The following is a 12500-nucleotide window of genomic DNA, read 5'->3' as shown; positions in this document are numbered from 1 at the left end:
TCTATCTATATATATTCTCTCTATCTCATATCTATCTCTATCTCTATATCTATCTATCATATATCTCTCTTCTGATATACGCTCTCTCTACTCTCTATATCTCTCTCTCTCAATATCTCTCATCTCTATACTATCTCTCTTACATCTATCTTCTACTCTATCTATCTATCTCATATATCTATATCTATCTATCTATATCTCATACTCTATATCTATCTATCTCATCTCTCTACTTCTCTCTACTCTCTCTCTATATTCTCTATCTATCATCTAGTATATATCTATATCTCTCTCTCTATATCTATCTATATATATATCCCTGGGCCAGATGACCTTACGGCCACATGCACGACCCCATAGAAAACGTGGCACGCTGCCATACAACACTATCTACTATGACCAAAATCGTAATCCCCAACGTTATATAAGGAGCATCACATGGACGACCCATCCTCAGAAGATGTTTGTAACCTATCCAGGACACTTGAGTCTTTCTTGGCTGTCCAGAACCTCACTTGCTTTTGTAGTGAATCGTTTTAACACTACCCTTCATTGCTGGCGCCCCCGAAGATGATGAATCCATCTCCCAGCGAAGGTAATGCGCCTGAGTCAAGGTTCTTAAGTCAGTCACGTCCCTGTTATTCTTTTACCCATTTATTTTCCTTTCCACAGTGCGATTTCCTACAACGAGACCTATATCTTGTTTATTTCAAAGTAAGTGCAATGTCTGTGCCTTCTCCAGTGTTGCCGGAATCGAGTTGCGTGACACCTTCTGTGCAATCCCTCGATTCCTTATCAGTGCGTTCTCGCTTGCAGCAAAGTAATCATATATGTTCTCGATTACAGATAGGTGTTAGCCTACTGTGGATCTGTTTATCATCTGGTGTGGTTAGTGGCATAACCAGTTTCTCTCCCCTGCGGTCACCTTTGAAGCGGGACCCTTTGATATTCTTCAGAGAATTATCCAGTTGTCTGTAAACCTTGTTATGCAGCAGGACTCTGTTTACCTGCCTTTATTTACACTTACATTCTTCTCATATGTATTTTTTTTATGTAAATATAATTAACTAAGTGAAACCTAAGTGCTCACCTAATAACTTTGTGCATTTGAAGGCCCTCAGCCGAAATTTTTGCAATTGATTTAACTGAGCGCATTCATTAAAGTCAGATTTCACCGTTCCCAAAGTAAGCTACCATATTCTTCAGCGTAAATCATATCGACACATACACACACACACACACACGACGAAGTGAGAGAACGCTTCAATCAAAGTCACGTCTGAGACCAAATATATGTCATCATTTGAGGATGCATGGACAAGTCCTGCGGGCAACTTTGATGGCGTCAAGTTGCCTACGGAAATGGCAAGCACGTAATTGGATGATGCTTTCGTTTTTCTCTACGAATAGTAATACAGAAGTAATACAGAAATACAGTAATCCGTCGAAAGCATATATATGAAAGCCTTCTATAGGCCAAACTCGATGACACAATGGTCAGGGCACCTTTCTTTAATGTTGCGGTTCATCTTTAGGTGATAAATTTGACGAGAGTAGGTCAATATTTACCGGTACATTAAATCAGTCACGGAGAGCAGACAGAGAGCAGACGAAGACCAGCTTTTACACCTAAATTAAGCTAGGCCACTTTTATAACAGGGTGTTGTTCGTGAACTCGATTCATAAGCGATAAGAAACCACCCTTGAGGAACTAAGTAGGTCAAGGATTCAGGGGGAAAAAAATAAAGATATAATTACAAATACAATCAATGGCATTTGAATATATCCCGTACCCGAAACCGATTCGACTTAAGAAACCTGTCAGCACAATAAAAAAAAATAATCTATTCTAGAATTCTGTCTAATAATTCCATGCATCCGTTGCATTGTCTAGCAAGATTATTTGTGGCTTGCTTTCATTGTTTGCGTCTTGGAAGGTCAGCCTGACTGCAAAAAAAAAAAAAAAAAAAAAAAAAAAAAAAAAAAAAAAAAAAAGTCGTCGTCGTCGTCTCGACTTTGACGAAAACTTGTATTTGTTGTTTGCTAAGTCAATAAAAAATATTAAATAGACGCTCTCGTTGCTGACTGCTGTTGTTGGGCGAAGTTTCCTTTCTTTAGCATTGAAATATCACGTGCTCAGAATCGAGTTACAATACAAGACATTTCCTCAATAATCATCTCTATCTACATAGGAAATGGTCAATGCAGCTACGATCTACAAAAGCAGTTACGATCTAAAAAAAAGCGCTACGCTCTACAAAGGCAGTTACGCTCTACAAAAAGCAGTTACAATCTACATGCAGTACGCTCGACAAAAAGCAGTTACGCTCTCAAAAAGCAGTTACGATCTACAGTATTATCTCTACAAAACCAGCTACGATCTACAAAAGCAGTTACGATCAGCTGCTACGCTCTACAAAGGCAGTTACGCTCGACAAAAAGCAGTTACAATCTACAAGATGCAGTTACGCTCGACAAAAAGCAGTTACGCTCTACAAAAAGCAGTTACGATCTACAAAAAGTAGTTACTCTCTACAAAACCAGCTACGATCTACAAAAGCAGCTACGATCTACAAAAGCAGCTACGATCTACAAAAGCAGTTACGATCTGCAAAAAAGCAGCTACGATCTACCAAAAAAAAAGGTTACGATCTACAAAGGCAGTTACAATCTACAAAATGCAGCTACGGTCTACAAAAGCAGTTACAATCTCCAAAATGCAGCTACGATCTACAAAAGGCAGCTATGATCTACAAAAAACAACTACACTCTACAAAGGCAGTTACGATCTACAAAAAGCAGCTACGATCTACAAAAGCAGTAACAATCTACAAAAAACAGCTACGCTCTACAAAAAGCAGTTACGCTCTACAAAAAGCAGTTACGCTCTACAAAAAGATGCTACGATCTACAAAAAGCAGCTACGATCTACAAAAAGCAGTTACGCTTTACAAAACGCAGTTACGATCTACAAAAAGCAGCTACGATCTACAAAAAGCAGTCACGATCTACAAAAAGCAGCTACGATCTACAAAAAGCAGTTACGATCTACAGAAAGCAGCTACGATCAACAAAAAGCAGCTACGATCTACAATAAGCAGTTACGATCCACAAAAAGCAGCTACGATCTACATAAAGCAGTTACAATCTACAAAAAGCAGCTACGATCTACAAAAAACAGCTACGATCTACAAAGGCAGTTACGCTCTACAAAAAGCAGTTACGCTCTACAAAAAGATGCTACGATCTACAAAAAGCAGCTACGATCTACAAAAAGCAGTTACACTCTACACTATGCAGTTACGCTCTACAAAAAGCTGCTACGATCTACAAAAAGCAGTTACGCTCTACAAAAAGCAGCTACGATCTACAAAAGCAGTTACGATCTACAAGAAGCAGCTACGATTTACAAAAGCAGTTATGGTCTACAACAAGCAGCTACGATCTACAAAAGCTGTTAATCTACAAAAAGCTGCTACGATATGCAAAAGCAGCTGCGATCTACAAAAGAAGTTAATCTACAAAAAGCTGCTGCGATCTACAAAAAGCAGCTACGATCTACAAAAGCAGCTACGATCTACAAAAGCAGCTACGATCTACAAAAGCAGTTAATCTACAAAAAGCAGCTACGACCTATAAAATTAGCTGATCTTGCGCTGACTCGCTCATTTTGGAGACCACATCTTGATAATTTGACGAATCGTGAAATGGCCCAGCTCTGGTGGCAGATGTGGCGATTCATTACAAGGGTAATTTTATCTCCTTTTATTAATCTTGCCACTATCAATACATTTTGCAGCTTCTCAAGTAACATCTCCGGTAGATTAATAGAACCTCATCAACATACCTATAGCTGGTTCACTTAAGGTAGATTATTGGGTGAGCCTTACGCCTACGAGACGTTTGCTTGGCGCCCGCTGACTGGCTGGGAGCTGCCTACCTCCCGGTACCAGCCAATCAGCGGCCGCCAAACAAACGTCTCGTAAGCATAGGGCTCATCTAAGAATCTACCTTATGGGAACCAACTATAGAGTCTAGTACGTGGACAAATTACAGTCCAGTATCACAGTCATTATCGGTCATCAGAACTGAACTGCTGTTCACAGTCAGCCGGTTATATTCATCAGCCAGGCTTCTTAAGCTATTTCCCTTCCCATCAACACGAATTAAATTACCATTTAGTTTTAACTGCTTAAGCATCATCCATTCCTTAATAATGGTAAGAACATTTATGTCCTTATCTGTATCCCCGATATCGTTTATATAGAGAAATAAAATTGGGTGTTATCGGTAAATAGCTTGAACTGGCCCTAACAGTAGTATACTCTATGTACAATATAGAATTGGGCCTAACGGTCGCATACCGTAAGTACAAAACAGGACTGGGTCTAACAGCAGTATACTCTGTGTACAATACAGGACTGGGCCTAACAGTCTTATAGTGTATATACACAAAATAGAATTGGGCCTAACAGTCACATACTGTAAGTAGAAAACAGGACTGGGCCCAACAGTCATATACTGTAAGTACAAAGTAGGATTGGGCCTAAGAGTCATATACTTTATGTACTAAATAGGATTGGGCCTAACAGTCCTATACTCTATGTACAAAATAGGATTGGGCCTAACAGTCCTATACTCTACATACAAAATAGGATTGGGCCTAACAGTCATAATGTATATGCACAAAATAGGATTGGGCCTAACAGTCACAATGTATATGCACAAAATAGGATTGGGCCTAACAGACCCATGATCTATGTACAAAATAGGATTGGGCCTAGCATTCAATAATATAGTGTATATGCACAAAATAGGATTGGGCCTAACAGACCCATAATCTATGTACAAAATAGGATTGGGCCTAGCATTCAATAATATAGTGTATATGCACAAAATAGGATTGGGCCTAACAGACCCATAATCTATGTACAAAATACGATTGGGCCTAGCATTCAATAATATAGTGTATATGCACAAAATAGGATTGGGCCTAACAGACCCATAATCTATGTACAAAATAGGATTGGGCCTAGCATTCAATAATATAGTGTATATGCACAAAATAGGATTGGGCCTAACAGACCCATAATCTATGTACAAAATACGATTGGGCCTAATAGTCATACTCTGTATATGCACAAAATAGGATTGGGCCTAACAGTCGCATACTGTATGTGCAAAATAGAACTGAGCCTAACAGCCGTATGTGGTATGTGCAAAACAGGACTAAGCCTAGCATCGCACATTGTATGTGCAAAACTGGACTGGACGTAACACACTTCCATAGGGAATTCCTCTTGATGTTGCTAAGGATGAATGAGAGTTCCAAAAACGTACACAATCCTATTTTGTCATGCAAACAGTCTTCTAAATGCTCAAAGGCTTCAACAAGAAATTCATTGGATACTAAATGATTTTAAAGTAATTCCAGCACAACTGTATTAAAAACCGCTCGAATATCGAGTCATTCCAGGATACTACATTTGCCTCCTTCCATAACTTTCAATAGATCATTTACAACAGAGCGTATAGCAGTCTTTGTAACATGAAACTACATATATGAGGTAAGTGACTATCCGGTAGAGCATTTAGTCTCCAGACTGATAATTGTTTATAAAAAAAATCAAACATTCCAACGTTTTCGACAAGATTGATATAATCAAATGAACCTTTCAAAGCTGGGCTAATAATAGCCTCTTCCTCATGTTACGGAGAACTTGCACTCAAGAGATACTGCCAGGTATTTATGACTTTATTCTAACAGTAAGGCAAGATCATTTTTCACACCAACAATTTCAGATATTGGCATCAGATCAACTGCAGTTTGTTTCCTTTCACTGTTTAAGAATCCTATTAACCATCATTACTTACACTATTAAATATTGATAGTCTGTAATAACCTGACGAAGCATTTCAACAAGAGTCAAACAATTACATTCATAGGGTTTCCCTTGAAAATTAAAGAAAAAAAAAAAATATTGGCTAGAACTTCACAATTTATTCATATTTATTGCTGACCCTCGGATTTTCGGATTATTCTGATATTCTAATCTTCTGCGCTTTCTTATTAAAGAACTGTAAAGAATCTGTACCCCTTAACCTTTGCCATTTGTGCTCTATGCGGCTTTCTTCCTCTCTATGATGTCAAACTCTCACCAATGAACCAAGGTGATCTACCCTGAAGGTTGTAGCTGTCTTCCTCAACGGGCACATGCTATTGTATTCACTTTTAGGATCTTTCTTGGAGTGACCCCTACGGGGGGTGTTTAGTACCAGCCCGTTGAGGATTACCCTAAAAACAAACAAAGGACTTTAACCCGGTATGCATCCACCATTGCGACGTGTTTAGTACAAGCCAATTGGGGATTACCGAAAAAACAAACAAAAGACTTTAACCCGGTATGTATCCGTCTTTGCCGCGTGTTTAGTACCAGCCCGTTGAGGATTACCCTAAAAACAAACAAAAGACTTTAATCCGGTATGTATCCATCTTTGCCGCGTGTCTAGACACCCTTAAACCCTTGGGGGTCACTACTTTAAAAAAAGATCCCACTTTTATTCATCTGATCATTAACATTCTTCAGATCACTGGCAGACAGCTCTTCAAAGAACTTGGTCACCATGATAACAAGGAATGTTTTAATTTTTTTTTTTTCAGAATCAATTCACCAACGATAACATGCGGAGGGAAATTCGCTCCATCCCTGACATTTATTCTTTTTTTCAAACTGTTTATCAATACCGGTATTGATAAACAGTTTGAATTAATATACATCAAATGTAGGTCGTTGCACAGTCAACATTACTAACCAATATATTATGATTTACTGTTATTTACAAAGTCACTGAAATCAAGATCTAATATACATCAAATCTAGGTCGTTGCACGATCAACATTATTCAAGAATCGATAATTAGAAAAACCCATTAAAGACGTCTGCATTTTGACCTTCCGGATCATCTATCCAAAGGTTAGAAGTCCCGACGGATATGCACTTTCATTGTCACCATGTCAATCATTTCCAGAAGTATGCAAGCTTCCTATATTCAAAAATGAAAAATAGACTTTGAAGGTTTAAGTGCAACAGTAAAAGATCCTCCTCTGATTTACGTATTCGAAGTTGACCTCATCATTATCCAAAACTAATTAACTGAATTCGATTAAAAGTTCTAAGCTGACAACAGCTGCTAAGGACGAGAAGCTGCACTCCTCCATACAGTAACCTGCTGCTTCTAAAAATACGAAAGTGAGCATACTCAAAAGGGATCATTACAGCTATTTTATGGTATCAACATCATTAGCCGATGTCCCAGCAACAGCTAGTATATCAAAAGACTTATCCCATTAATTTACTCTTTAATTGGCAGTGCTATTAATATTACTGCATTCATCAAGTTAGCTTTACAACCATCATCGATATTTGACGGTATTCACCATATTTCCAAATAGCAAACTTAGCAATTTTATGAGTTCACCCAAAATTCGATATTTTGTCTGATGTGCCTCGTATAACTCGAACCGCTTTACCTCACTTGAACTGCGTTCTGTTCTGGCATGATTGCCAGCAGTTACCACAGACTTTTATTATCTCGTTTGAGATTGCATTTCTTTCCAAAAGCCTATAACTGTGACAGTTGAAACAGGCCAGCACATGAAACTGGCTGTCACGTATAGTATACGTTCGCTGTCGTCAAAATTTAACCAAACATTATTAAGATGACAGTGAATAAATACAAAATCCAGGCCAAAAGCCAAGTGCTGGAACCAATGAGATCATTTGGCGCTGGAAGGGAAACAGAGAGAAAAGTACTTTATAAAAGGTGGAAAAGTTCACAGGTGGACTTTGAAACAATTGCTAGAAGGGAGTGGGGTGGAGGATGGAAGGAAGAGAGATGGAAGAAAGGGAATATGAACGGAGGTACAGCAAGAGAAATAAAAGGGGTTGCAGCTAAGGGCCGAAAGGCCTCTGCTGCAAAGAACCTTAAGGTAATGCCATTAGGATTTCAGGTTCACATTTTAGAATGACGTTACAACCACAAACAACCCTACAACCCCCCTCTCCATAACAACAGGTTTCTAAATTCATGAGCTTATCTTCTGTACACCAGGAATTGTCTTTAGGTAAGTTTCGTCAACTAGAGTATCAACCACGTCAACTGCCTCACTAGAAACAGTCCAAATCATTTTTGGCTTCAGTTTCACGAAGCATTATCTTTCAGCACCTTCGACTACGTCATCACCCTTACAGCCATCAGCAAAACTGACTGTCGTTGCCATTAGAGGTAGACCCCGTAACAGTCACTGGAATCTCTTCAAGGGCTCTTCTTCTCAATGACTTTAGCTGAAGCCTCTCTGTAGATTACCGATAGATTCTTTCCTTTGCTTTATCTGCATAAACTTTCTTCTCTATATCAGGAGCTGTTATCGCCACTTTCAGTTTCTTTGTCACTTCTATCTCCTTCGTGATATTGGAAGATAAGCATAAAATTTAGGACACAGACCAAGCGATGGGACCTATGAGGTCGTTCTGCGATGGAAGCAATTGAGTGCAAAGGGCTTGAAGGCGCATCAGGAGATAAAACATTGCTGTTGCTCTATGGAGCAATTTTTAGGGGAGGGTGGAAAGCTAGATGGAAGACAGAGAATATGAAAGGAGGTACAGTAAAAGCAACGAAAGGGGTTACAGCTAGGGGCCGAGGTGACGCTTCAAAGACCCCTAAGTAATGTCTGCAGAGCCCCGCATGAGGCGCACTGATAGCACTAACCACACCCCCTCCCCCCAACGCTCCCCTTCATGATATTACCACCAAGGACCGTGTTGACATTTGCCTTGTCCCGCAAACTCTGATATTCAGATACTACGATATTCACATCCTTTGTGATAAAGATATTCGGTAGATTTTATTAGTAAATGATCAAGCACAGTGATGGCAAATCACAAAGAGAGAGAGAGAGAGAGAGAGAGAGAGGAGAGAGAGAGAGAGAGAAGAAGAAACGTTTTTACATACGCACGTCACTATGCGCCTAGTTACTAAGAGGATACATTTATCGTATATCTAGATGACCTTGAAAACCTGAAGCATGATGCATAAACGTGAAAAAAACCGAAACCGCTTAAAATTGTACATTAAAAACCGAAAACGTTTGAAATGTACATTAACAACCGAAAACGCTTAAACATATGATTAAAAACCATTTGAAAATGGGTATTCAAATCCCAACACGTTTTAAAGTGTGCATTAAACCTAAAACGTTAAACAGAATAAAGAAAAACGATTGAAAATATGCATTAAAAACTGAAAACTCTTCAAAATACGCATTTAAACGGAGAACTTTGAAATGTGCATAAACCCAAACACGTTACAAATGATGCATAAAAATACAGAAAACGTTTGAAAATGTGCATTAAAAACCCAAAATATTCGCAGATTTGCATAAAACTAAAAACGTTTAAGAACATGCATTAAAACCCGAAAACGTTTAAAAAAGATCTTTATTTATATTTTGGGTGGCTAGTGTCTGTTAAAATGAACCGGGAATATAAGAGTTATGATGTTATAATTATACACAATTTCGATAAAGGGTGGCAAGATCTTGAGCACAAAGTCACAATGACTAATATAACCAACAAGGCCACAACCACCAGCCTTGTTTATTTGCAGTTTATGGTCATCTTCAACTATCGCTAACATAATTGGGAAGTTTGGTGTGGTCAAAGCTTACTTATTGCTATCCTAATCACACTTATCATGGGAGAGAGAGAGTTTACTCATCGCTACCCTAAACACACTTATCATAGAGAGCGAGAGAGAGAGTTTACTCATTGTTACCCTAATCACACTTATCATGGAGAGAGAGAGAGAGAGAGAGAGAGAGAGAGAGAGAGATATATATAAATATGTCAGTTTACTCACTGTAGCGCTACCCTTATCGCACTTATCATAGAGAGAGAGAGAGAGAGAGAGAGAGAGAGAAAATTGCTCAAGTTCAACTTCTGGAAGAATGCATTTATCCCTAAATAAAAAAAAAAAGAAATATTTCCCCAAGATATATGAATTATTCAAGCAATTTGATTGTCTAAAATTTTGTGTATATTCTCTCTCTCTCTCTATTTTTAGGCAAAGGCAAAAGTGAACAAGAATGAGTCGCAATTAGTTATCATAAGTGCTTTCCAAGAGATAACGTCAAACTGAGGATGCTAGTTTCACCTTACCTTATGAAATTACGTGTAATTACCATTTTTTCTTTATCATCTGCTTTCTAAAAAGACGGTGACTAATAAATTCTGTAAATGCGGGATTTTAAATGATGCTGACAGAAGTAGAGAATGAGTCAGCATCGTAGGTTTTGAAATTACGATTAAGGAAAAAATCTGCCTAACCATCCTCGTAATCAGTAGTACTCAATATTCAGGCATTTTTGTGACTGATAAACTCGCTGCTTTATCACGGGATGACCGTAGCAGTTTTTGGAACTTTTTGCTTAAAAAATTACTTCACATTTAACCAAAAATTCACTATTAAATTTAAGACAAGATTTTTTTACGTTTTCACTAATAAATTTCGGACACTAAAGAACACTACCTTGGTTATGCATAGCAACTGCCATCAACACATCGACAAAGAAAAGTCTGACGTAGTTGGAAATTATGGGACCAACACATAGCTATATACACTATATATATATATATATATATATATATATATATAAAAATATATGCATATGAGAGAGAAGAGAGAGAGAGACGAGAGAGAGAGAGAGAGAGAGAGTCACATGACAGGTACCTTGACTCAGATTTCTGAGGATCGGAAAATAATAAGCTGACAACCTCTGCAAGCACACCGTATATATATATATATATATATATATATATATATATATATATATATATATATATATATATATATATATATCTATATATATATATAATATATATATATATATATATATATATATATATATATATATATAATATATATATATATTAGTGTATATAGCTATGTGTTGGTCCCATAATTTCCAACTACGTCAGACTTTTCTTTGTCGATGTGTCGATGGCAGTTGCTATGCATAACCAAGGTTATGCATAGCAACTCTTTAGTGTCCGAAATTTATTAGTGAAAACGTAAAAAAAAACACATATTTACCAAATGGTTAAATGTGAAGCTTTTACGAAGGGTTCAAAAATCGTTTGTCTTAAATTTAATTGTGAATTCTTGGTTAAATGTGAAGTAATTTTATAAATAAAAGTTCCAAAAACTGTTACGGTCATCCCGTGATAAAGCAGCGAGTTTATCAGTCACCAAAATGCCTGAGTATTGAGTACTACTGATTACGAGGATGGTTATTCAGATTTTTTTCTTAATCGTAATTTCAAAGCCTACGATACTGATTCATTCTCTACTTCTGTCAGCGTCATTTGCGTGTAAATACACTTTGAGAATGCGTTTTGTGCGAGCTGTATCATCGACCACGCACGTCCATTATATATATATATATATATATATATATATATATATATATATATATATATATATATATATATATATATATCGAGCTACAATGTCCTTTAATATCTAATTCGCTCTACCTCGGAATTAATATATTTTCATATATGCTTAACCGAAGGGGAATTTTTTCTCGATAATAGATTTGCCTGGACCAGGGCGCGAACCTATGGATCCTTTCAAACCCAGGAACGTCAGTGAAGCCTCTCGCGGTGGTGTAGTAGTAAAGCTTCACTGACGTTCCTGGGTTTGAAAGGATCCATAGGTTCGCGCCCTGGTCCAGGCAAATCTATTATCGAGAAAAAATTCCCCTTCGGTTAAGCATATATGAAAATATATTAATTCCGAGGTAGAGCGAATTAGATATTAAAGGACATTGTAGCTCGATATATGTATATGAATCACGGAAATGTGATATGACTTATATATATAATGGACGTGCGTGGTCGATGATACAGCTCGCACAAAACGTATTCTCAAAGTGTATGTACACGCAAATAACCGTAACAAAATAATAAGATGCAGAGGTAATTTATCAATAATTCTCTATAACTGGTCTTTTGGTAATGATGATGATAAATATAACCCAAGTTACAAATCCTACTTGCAAAAAAGAAGAAGAAAAAGAAAGAAACTCACCCTTGAAACATCTGTGAAAGGAGAATTCTACCGAACCACTACCAAGACGTGTGTATCTCGTGCGCATACCAGGGGCAAACTGAGCCTCAAGGTGAACATCTGTCATCTGCCTACTTTGGAAGATAAGCCCAGTATCGATATTACATCTGCGCAGAAATTACATATATACCGTGTTCGACGGGGAGTGGGAGCATTCTACTAACCATACACAGTTACGAGATTTTTTTTATTTTTATTTCTAAGGTATTTTAACGTTGCATGGAACCAGTGGTTATTCAGCAACGGGACCAACGGCTTTACGTGACTTCCGAACCACGTCGAGAGTGAACTTCTATCACCAGAAATACACA

The 12500-nt window shown here is 37.6% G+C and overlaps 1 protein-coding gene across 11 annotated transcripts in view; it reads right to left on the bottom strand.

The window, feature by feature from the left end:
- The window catches only part of LOC135195016 (organic cation transporter protein-like), a 113894-nt gene that overhangs the window by 58599 nt on the left and 42795 nt on the right, over positions 1-12500 (bottom strand). Inside the window, exon 1 of one of the 11 annotated variants that reach the window (XM_064221297.1) lies at positions 12151-12254. The exons of the other annotated variants lie outside the window; for them this stretch is intronic. The gene's annotated coding sequence lies outside the window, so the exon portion shown is untranslated. Of the gene's footprint in view, positions 1-12150; positions 12255-12500 lie in introns of those variants that run through there. 11 annotated transcript variants of the gene reach the window in all.

This window comes from Macrobrachium nipponense, chromosome 15, assembly GCF_015104395.2.
Source record: "Macrobrachium nipponense isolate FS-2020 chromosome 15, ASM1510439v2, whole genome shotgun sequence".
Lineage (NCBI taxonomy): Eukaryota > Metazoa > Arthropoda > Malacostraca > Decapoda > Palaemonidae > Macrobrachium > Macrobrachium nipponense.
The sequence above is the reverse complement of the archived record's forward strand: the minus strand, read 5'-3'. Positions and strand labels throughout refer to the sequence as shown.